Source organism: Bombina bombina, chromosome 7 (assembly GCF_027579735.1).
Source record: "Bombina bombina isolate aBomBom1 chromosome 7, aBomBom1.pri, whole genome shotgun sequence".
Lineage (NCBI taxonomy): Eukaryota > Metazoa > Chordata > Amphibia > Anura > Bombinatoridae > Bombina > Bombina bombina.
The window spans coordinates 480,916,324-480,926,297 of NC_069505.1; the positions used below are offsets into that span (position 1 = coordinate 480,916,324).

At 48.3% G+C, this 9,974-nt stretch overlaps 1 long non-coding RNA gene across 1 annotated transcript; it reads left to right on the forward strand.

Annotated features, from left to right (window-relative positions):
• Positions 1 to 1,064: 1,064 nt before the first annotated feature.
• Positions 1,065 to 6,527, forward strand: LOC128666793 (uncharacterized). Its single transcript, XR_008403272.1, has 2 exons — positions 1,065 to 1,140; positions 4,668 to 6,527. It is a non-coding gene; the product is annotated as an uncharacterized LOC128666793 (long non-coding RNA).
• Positions 6,528 to 9,974: the final 3,447 nt, after the last annotated feature.

Consider the following 9,974-nt stretch of genomic DNA (forward strand, 5'->3'; position numbering starts at 1 on the left):
CCGGAATGTCGCCGGAGGCGGCGGCGGCCATAGTGGGCATGTTTAAGGCCCTCACGGCCGCCGTTCTGCCTCCGGTGGCAAGCCGGGTGGAACCGGGGCCTACCGCCCCTCATTATCCCCCTCAATTGGGCCGGGGGCCTGGGGACCCTCATCAGGCAGGGCCCAGTATGGTAAATCATCCGGCCGGGTCCCTAGGGCCCGGCACGGATGCCTCATTGGTGGCTCAGTCGGTTACTGGAGCGGGGCCCGCGGGTCCTCGCCCACTCACCGGACCGCCGCTATCATTGGTGGCTCAGTCGGAGCCTGCAACTACCAGTGCAGGCTCCGGTTGCGGCCTTGCGTTCGCCGCGTCCATTTCCGGCCGGTCAGGTGACACGCGTGACGTCACTTCCGGCGCCGCGGTAGTCACACGGCCGGAACCTGGATCAGAGCGGCACATCCAGCGAGCGCGCAAGAGGCCTAGCCGGGTACTCTCCACAGGTGAGGGGGGAGTATCCGGGCGGGCCTGCTCCGCTGCGCGACACTCTGCAATAGCTAGCAATGCAAACAGAGCAAGTCCCTTACAGAGAGGCCGCGGCGCGCAGAGAGGGAGGCTCAGGGGTTCCAGTGTTAGCAACCAGGCTTATGGGAGAGCTAGAAGCGCATTGCTGGAGCGCCAGTGGTATCACAGGGGGGGTGCCAGCAGCAACTATGTACCCCAAACAAGGGCGAATGCGCCCACTGATGGGGCACAGGGCGAGTCGCTAGGCACAATAACTGCAGGGGTCCAAGGGGGCAAAGGGCTTGTTGCGGCAGGTGCTCAGAACGTTCATTCAGTCAGGGAGCGTGTGGTCAGAGAATCCCCCTATGTGGCAGGGCCAGCGAATGAATGGAGTGGTGATATGAATGACGAGAGGGCTAGAGGGGTCCCAGACAGGGCCGGGGGCAGTACTTCTACCCCGATTGGGGGCGGCAGTCAAGGGGGACACACGGCTGGCCTGGATACTCCCCTCTCGTTTGTTTCTCCCCCACAGGACATGGTGCCTACACCGCAGAGGACAGAGGGCCCGGGTACAATGGGAATAGGACTATCTGTACAGCCAGCAGGCGGATCAGTGGCAGCTGCACCAGGAACATCTACCCCGTCAACATCGGCAGTTGGTGAGAGAAATGTATTTAATTTGTCACGCATTACTGACACCGACTATAGCACTGATTCAGACTCAGATGGTGGGAAGAAATTAGGGCTTAACAGTAAGGGGCAGCGTCGCATGTTCAAAATGTTAAGGCTATTGGTGGCTGAGCATAATCAGGCTAGAGGTTTAGGTAACATGGAGCAGGCTGCGCCGTTAGCGGGGCAAAACACGGCGACAATATCCAAGGGCAGTGGCCAGGGAAGCGAGAGCGTTGCGCAGCTGCAGGACATGTCAGTCAGTACCAGGAGGGTGGCATTGCAGGGAGACTCTTATCCCTGCAAGATCCACTGCCTCCATGCACATCTCAAGCCCAAGACGGTACAAAAAATCCGCGATCATAAATACGTCAATATGTTCGAGCTGTCCCTTGAGGCGCAGCGAGATAAAGAGCGTAGTGAGGATGGGACTGGGCCAAAGAAGATCCAGCGCCCAGATACATTTGAGGAATGGAGGAAGTGCTTTAGGGTATTCTCCTCCTGCTACATCGAACAGAGGCCGGAGGCCGCGGTCGATGTAATTAAGTACGCGGAAATCATTGAATGTATCTATAATAGATATGGGGAAGGCATGTGGCGTGCTTATGATAGCGAATTTAGGCGGAAGATGGTCGATAACCCGGTCTTGAACTTTGGGGTAAAAGACTTGGACCTGTGGTCCCTGCTCATACCGGAAAAGGGGGGGGCAGGAGCTCCCTTGCTGCGGTCAGGGCCCCAGAGGCCAACGGGCCCCATCAAGCGGAGAGGCAGGGAGTGCTGGAAATACAATGAGAAGCAGTGTGACAAAGGAGCTTCCTGTTCCTTTCGGCACGCTTGCATGTACTGCAGCGGTCAACACCCAGGTGTTGAATGCCCGAAGCGGAGGGACGGAGGAGCTTTCCGTGGGGCAAAATCGGGGGGGGCTGGACAAAAGGGCTCCAACACCCCTGAAGCTGGACGCCATTAGACCTTGGCTGGCGGCCTACCCAGACAGGGTGTCGGCTGCCAACCTACTAGCGGGGATTGGCGAAGGTTTCAAGATACCAACATTGGGGTTGGTAATGGGGTCCTCGTCGCACAAGAATCTGAAGTCGGCTTACGAAATGCCGGGTGAAGTTAGGGCGAAACTGAGCAAAGAAATTGCTCTGGGAAGATTTGCTGGTCCATTTGACCAACCTCCCATCCCTGACCTAGTTATTTCCCCTTTAGGGGTGGTTCCCAAAAAGGAACCAGGGAAGTTCCGCCTGATTCAGCATTTGTCCTACCCGAAAGGGGGTTCTGTCAATGACGCAATAGACCCAATGATAAGCTCGGTGTCTTACCAATCGTTTGACCAGGCGTTGGAATTAGTGTTGGCGGCGGGTCCGGGCGCGCTGCTAGCCAAAATGGACATCGAATCTGCCTTTCGGTTACTCCCCATACACCCAGCGTCTTTCAGACTGATGGGGTGTAAATTCGAGGGGAATCATTTTGTAGACAAATGTTTGCCCATGGGTTGCTCGCTATCGTGTGCTTATTTTGAAGAGTTTAGCTCATTCTTGCACTGGGCCATCATCACGGAGGCCGGCGGGGGAATAGTCGCTCATTATCTGGACGACTTCCTGCTGGTTGGCACCGCGGACACTCGCGAATGCGATCGACTGATCGCAGTAATGCGTAGGCTAATGTCGAAATTTGGAGTGCCACTGGCTGAGGAAAAAACACAGGGCCCCTGTACAAGACTCACGTACTTGGGGATCGAAATTGACACTGCTGCAAGGCTATGTCGTCTCCCAGCCGATAAGGTGGAAGCAATGCTCGCGGCGGTGCGCAAAGCCAGGGCAGCGAAGAGCATGCCCCTGAGGGAGCTTCAGTCCGTCCTAGGCTTACTCAATTTTGCGTGCAAAATTATACCCATGGGTCGCGTGTTTAACAGGATGGAGGCTTTACTTTCCAATCCGCACGGCACACGTAAAGTGTCGGTTTCGGAAGACATGCGGGAAGATCTGAAGGTATGGGAACTCTTTCTGCAAGGCTTCAATGGAACTCTGCTGTGGCGCGCTCCTAGGGTTTCCAGTCAGACAGTGCACCTGCTGACGGATGCAGCTGGAGCAGCAGGTTATGGCGCCTATTTGGATGGGCAATGGAGCGCTGAGCCATGGCCCTTGGCATGGGTCCGAGCAGGACTGACAAGGAACTTGACACTTCTGGAGCTCTTTCCCATAGTTGTGGCTATGGAGCTCTGGGGGTCGGCGTTAAAGGATCGCTACATAGTGTTTTGGACGGACAACGCTAGCGTTGTTTTCGCCATAAATAGGTTGTCCGCGTCGTCACCGGTAGTTGTTAGGTACTTGCGACAGCTAGTGCTGAGGTGCTTGCAATACAATATTCAGTTTTCCGCGAGGCACGTTCCCGGGGTCAACAACACCCTGGCGGACGCACTCTCGAGGTTTCAATGGGAACAGTTTCGCAGACTGGCCCCTAACGCAGCAGCAGTTGGCTTACCTTGTCCCCACTCTATCTGGCAGTTGGCGGGGCAGGGAGGTCCATAAGGCACCTAGTGAGGGCATCCCTGGCGCAGAACACGTGGAGAGCTTATTCACAGCACTGGGGCGAGTGGGTAAGTTACTGTTACGCACAAGGCGCAGCGCCGGAAAGGGTCTCGAGGGATCTGTTCTTGGAGTGGCTGGCAGAGAAACATGGGCAAGGGACTTCGAAGGGCGCTATATCCAATAGAATAGCCGCAATCTCCTTCTTTTGCAATATGCTAGAGTGGCCCAATATCACGAAAGGTTTCCTGGTGAAGCAAGTGATTAAGGGCTGGGGAAGGCTCGAGGGTAGAGCGAAAGATGCGCGCGAACCTGTCACATTTTGTAGGCTAGCCAGGCTGGTGGACGCAATCGAGGGCATTTGCGTCGAACCCGGCGAAAGAGAACTGTTTCAGTGCGTATTCTCCTTGGCGTTCTTTGCGGCCCTCAGGCCGGGCGAGCTGGTCGCAACCTCAAAGGATGCAATTAACACGGGTATGCAGTTGGCTCATGTCAAACTGGCGGGCGATAATTTGTTATTGTTTATCCCGCACTCGAAGACTGACCAGGAGGGGAAAGGGGTGTGGATCACTCTGACTCCCTCGGCATCAGGCGTCTGCCCGGTTGTGAGTACAAGGGCCTACATGGCGCAGCGACCACGGGCCCCCGCCCAGTTCTTAGTGCATTCCGACGGTTCGAATCTCTCCCGGTACCAGTTCGCAGCGGTGCTCAGAAAGGTAGCGCTTGCAGCAGGTTTGGGGAAGTGTAGAATCACCCCCCATTCCTTCCGAATAGGGGCTGCCACCAGCGCGGCCGCGCTAGGTTGGAAAGGAGATCGCATACAGAAGTTGGGCCGATGGAGGTCCCAATGTTACAAGTCTTACGTGCGCCCTCCAGCTGAAGCCTAGGGGGTATTCGGTGTAGGAGGAAGGAAACTGGCGTTTTACATTTGTTTGGTTGCGTTGTTTAGTTTTAGTCTAAGGTGATTGACTATGTAATCCGTTTTTCAGGTGTGGCTACAGGTCCTTCTCGTATCTGGATAATAGGGCACTCCTACGTGCACTGGGCGGCACTGAAGGCCCATTCTCTTCCTGAGGGGCAGCAGTTGGGGATTCCGACGTCTCAGGCATCAATACGGTGGTTGGGCCGTAGAGGCTTACAGTGGGATGGTTTGCCTGCCCTCCTCCAGAATGCCAGACATCGATGGGGACAGCCCCACATCATCCTCCTTCACATGGGGGGAAATGATATAGGGAGTGCACCTGCTCTAGATCTCATCAATGCGATGAGGTCGGATGTCAAGTGGATCTGTACCACGTTTCCGGGGGTTAGGCTGGCCTGGTCCAACATAATCCCCCGGCTGCGTTGGAGATATTTCCCCACACCGAGGATAGCATATAGGGTTAGGAAAAAAGTTAACAGGGAGCTGGGTAGAGCAGTAATAGAGGTAGGGGGTTTTGTGGTCCGCCATGAACTGATCTCAGCGGACAAAAAAGGGCTGTATCGCCCGGACGGGGTGCACCTGTCCGACGAAGGGCTGGCGATCTTCCTGGTGGACCTCAAAACGGCTCTGGTTAGTAATATTTAGCGGGTGGCGGCAAGAGCCCGGTTTATGTGGGAGTGCCTGTCTCTTGTGGCGGGAGGTCGTAGCCATCAACAATTGAGGGCGGAGTCTGTAGAGGTGACAGTCGGGCTAATGGGCGGGGGTGATGTCCTCAGGTCGTGACCTGGGGGGCCCCGCCCCGCGGGTCTGCTGGCTGAAGATCCTTTAGGACGTCCGCGCCTACTAGACGGAATGGGGTGGGGCCACATTTGTGCCCACCCTTGGCATTTGCTATTCCACGACATCTGGCTGCGACCTCTTGTCATATGGAGCTAATAGTTTACTAGGCCTCGAATGCCGCCACAAGTTAAATATTTGAATGACTTCCGTTGAAGTCAAGTTAATAAATGTGACCATCGTTATGGTCTTTAAATCCCAGCTATCTGTGTCGTGTCTTTATTTATAAGTTAAGTAGTTATGTTAAGTTGTTTTGAAGGGGTTGGAACTACCAGATACAGCATCAGCCCTTAGGGGAATGAAAGGTAGCAGAGTCTCCTGTAATGGAGTTAAGGGATGAGCTGACAGGCTAGTGGAAAATCCCAGTGTAGTGTAGCAGCAACAATGTTGCAAAGTGAGGGGAGGTCTTAGGCTCACCTAATATAAACGAAGTTCTGGAACAATCTGGCCTCTTCCACCTGGGATTTTGCAAGGAGAAAGTTTCCCTCCCTCCCAACCCTATTGTTGAATGGTTAATTAAGTAATTGCTATTGCAACAGTTTTTAGGCGTCATTCAGGCAGATGGCTTCCCGGACGGGTTGCTGGTCCTTTAGATGCGAAAGGCAGGGATGGGGTTAGTTGACCTAGTCTTGGTAAGACCTTAGCCGTAATTTATTTGCTTCCTGGGCGAGCCTTGCTGCAGGGCTTGGCCATACCAGTGCCTTAGAGGCTGAAGCGCATCATAACATCCACGTATCTCCTAATGGCGGGAGGTCGTAGCCATCAACAATTGAGGGCGGAGTCTGTAGAGGTGACAGTCGGGCTAATGGGCGGGGGTGATGTCCTCAGGTCGTGACCTGGGGGGCCCCGCCCCGCGGGTCTGCTGGCTGAAGATCCTTTAGGACGTCCGCGCCTACTAGACGGAATGGGGTGGGGCCACATTTGTGCCCACCCTTGGCATTTGCTATTCCACGACATCTGGCTGCGACCTCTTGTCATATGGAGCTAATAGTTTACTAGGCCTCGAATGCCGCCACAAGTTAAATATTTGAATGACTTCCGTTGAAGTCAAGTTAATAAATGTGACCATCGTTATGGTCTTTAAATCCCAGCTATCTGTGTCGTGTCTTTATTTATAAGTTAAGTAGTTATGTTAAGTTGTTTTGAAGGGGTTGGAACTACCAGATACAGCATCAGCCCTTATTACTTTAATTACTTTACCTGCAAATTTATACTGCAGTGCCTCGAAATTAACCTTTTCTTTTAAGTTTATGAATTGTACAGCTCTAACTCCCACCACACAATTCCTTTTATGGCTGCATCTATATGCACCTTTGCTTTGGTAGACTGCAGACCTGCACACTCATTATCTGCTGGAGCATTCCTAGAAGCAAATAAGCAGCTGTGAACACAGCTGAAATACAATGCCTGTGTTTCTGATGCTAAACACTGGTAAAGGGGGGGGGATCAGACTACTCCAGACAGCATGGCTATGTAAGTAATTTTGCTTATTTTTGAAAATTATTTTAAAATATTTGTCAGCAATTTCTAAACCTTTTTATATGCAAACTATTTTTACTTAAGTAGCCCTTTTAGCATATGCACAGATCTCATCATGTTTTATGGCACTTTAAGTAGCTGAAGATGATGCATACATTATATTAGGACTCACAAAGAAATGTATTAAATGAATAAATTAAACATTGAAATAAAAAATATGCATGAAAAAAAATTGTATTGTTTAATAAAATTTAAAATATTCACATTACTGTTCTACAAAATTTATATTTCATGGAAATTTAAAATTCATATTGAAAAGGCTATTTAATGCACACAATGACAGAAATCATAATAAAACTACACTGCACAGGCAAACAAACCCTGTGATATTCATATTTATAATACAAAATCCAAAGGGTATTATTTTTATTGTAAAATGAGTTTCCCCACCTATGCTATTGGGGTGAACAGAGGCGTTCTATGCGAGTAGCTGAAATTTCTCCTCCAGATCTGACCTATTCTATAAACATTTGCCCCTGCAGAGCTCGCTCTTTTTTTTACAAACTGAAAGCTTAGTGAGATTGTGTCAAAATACTCAAAAAATTACTACCCTCATAGAAAACCAAATGCATCTGAAAATAGAGGAGATTGTAAGATGCTATAAGCAGATTAATCTGATTTGTATTACCCACAGTATTTTTTTTTTTTTTTTAAGTGCTCCCCCTGCTTTCTGCCAACTTCATTCTCCCCATTATTTTCTACAAGACACAAAATGGGACAGCCTATTTTTAAAATATAATTCCTTGAGGGCAGGCAACTCTATGAGACCTATTTATCAAAGGTCTGTCGGACCTAACCCGACTTTGCGGAATAGGTCCAACAGACCTCGCTGAATGTGGATAGCAATACGCTCTCCGTATTCAGCATTGCACCAGCAGCTCTTGTGAGAGCTGCTGGTGCAACGCCACCCCCTGCAGATTCGTGGCCAATCGGCCGCCAGCAGGGGGTGTCAATCAAACCGATTGTACTCAATCGGGTTGAATTCCGGCGATCTCTCTCCGCCTGCTCAGAGCAGGCGGACAGGGTTATGAAGCAGCAGTCTTTAGACCGCTTCTTCATAACTGGTGTTTCTGGCAAACCTGCAGGCTCACCAGAAACACGGGCCCTCAAGCTCTATTCAGAGCTTGATAAATAGGCCTCTATAAATCAACCTCAAGTCTAATACTTTCCGCTCATAACTCTACTCATACATTTTGAACAACGACATACATGACCTTTTATAAATACGGTACTTTATTTTTACATTTTTGGTTTGAATGTAACCTTGTGTCAATGTGAAGGACCAGGTGTTGAAAATATTTAGAAGAAGACAAAAAAAAAAAAGGATTCCACACAAAGGATGCACAAGATTTATTAAGGCTAAACAAAACTAAATCATAACCTTTATTAAAGTCTTTAAAATATGGGAGAAAAATGATAAAAACTAGAGTATCTGTGAGCCATTGACAAGATATATATATATATATATATATATATATATATATATATATATATATATATATATATATATATATATATATATATATATATGTGTTTAAAATGGTATATTTATCAGAAGCATGTCCCTTTAACAGAAAAAGCATTTTTGGATTGTAATTACTGGAAAAACACTATCACCTGTCATTCAGAAATTAACCCTAAAATTGTAATCAACCCCATAGTGTTTCCAGTAGCATTTGTATCTATTAGCACAGCTTGGTTTTTTTCAATGTTAAAGGGATACTAAACCATTTAGCAAGATATTTCTGGAGGTTTTTTACTGTAGAATAACACCAACCAAGTGTAAACATTTTCAAAATAAACTAACACCTTGCATGCTGCAATTGTTTGAAAAAAATAAATAAAACAAAACTTCTGTTAATACTTACCTCGTTTGGAGGAGTCAAACATCACTCGTAAACCTGACAGTCCACTGTCATTTTGTTAGCAAATTCTTCACTGTTTTACAGTTTGTTGCCTGATATCCTGGTCAAGACCAATTAGGGACAGATATGTAGCAGAGTTATGCTGGTGAAGTCTGCAGTGTTGACTTCAAATGCTCAGAATTGGAATTAGAACAACATATAAGCAAGTCTAAACGTCGCTAAAACAAAGTAACATTGTGTTTGCTGTCATTATGTTGGTATAGACAGTATTGTTTTGCAGTTGTTATCTGTAAGACCCCATCAAATAGGTTAAACATGTATTTAAAGTCAGCTCCAGAACAGCAATGCACTACTGGGGCCTAGCGGGTTACTCAACCTTGGTGCTCCAGAGGTTTTGGGACTATATTTCCCATGATGCTCAGACAATGAGCATCATGGAAAATGTAGTTACAAAACCTTTGGAGCACCAAGGTTGACCACCCCTACAACCTAGCTAAACACATCTGGCATATGTGTTTAGCCACCAATTGCCACCTAACTGCCAGCAGGGCATTACTGCTCTGATATGACTTCAATTATGTGCTTAATCCATTTGAATCATGAAATAAAATGTTTGGGTTTATGTCCCTTTAAGTATTGATATGTTCAGTATAGCTGAGGATACAACAGACAAAATCAGCAATTTTAAATGACAAAACAAAAGTTAAGGAGTTATTTGTAAACAATTTAATGCTAGATTACAAGTGAGGCACAAATGGTTTTGCGCAAGCGCAATCGCCATTTACGCTTCAATCCTTACTGCAATCTCAGAGATGTAGAGAATTATTATGTCAGCAATTAACAAATTGAGTCATTACCAGATGACACAAGCACCTTAGGCTCTCTGAGCAAATGTTGTGTGTAAAATGCTGGTGCACGGAGCATACTTAAATACACTATTGAAACAGCCATAACTGTTAATAGAAGCAATTTGCCAATACATGTATATTACACAAATGCTTCTTTTAAAAAATGAAATGCATCTGTGTGGATTCCAATTTTGGCTGGAATGTCCCTTTAAGGCAGGGGTGTCAAACTCCTTTGAGTCATGGGCCATTTTCCCTACAAGAGACACTCCTGCGGGCCATATGCTA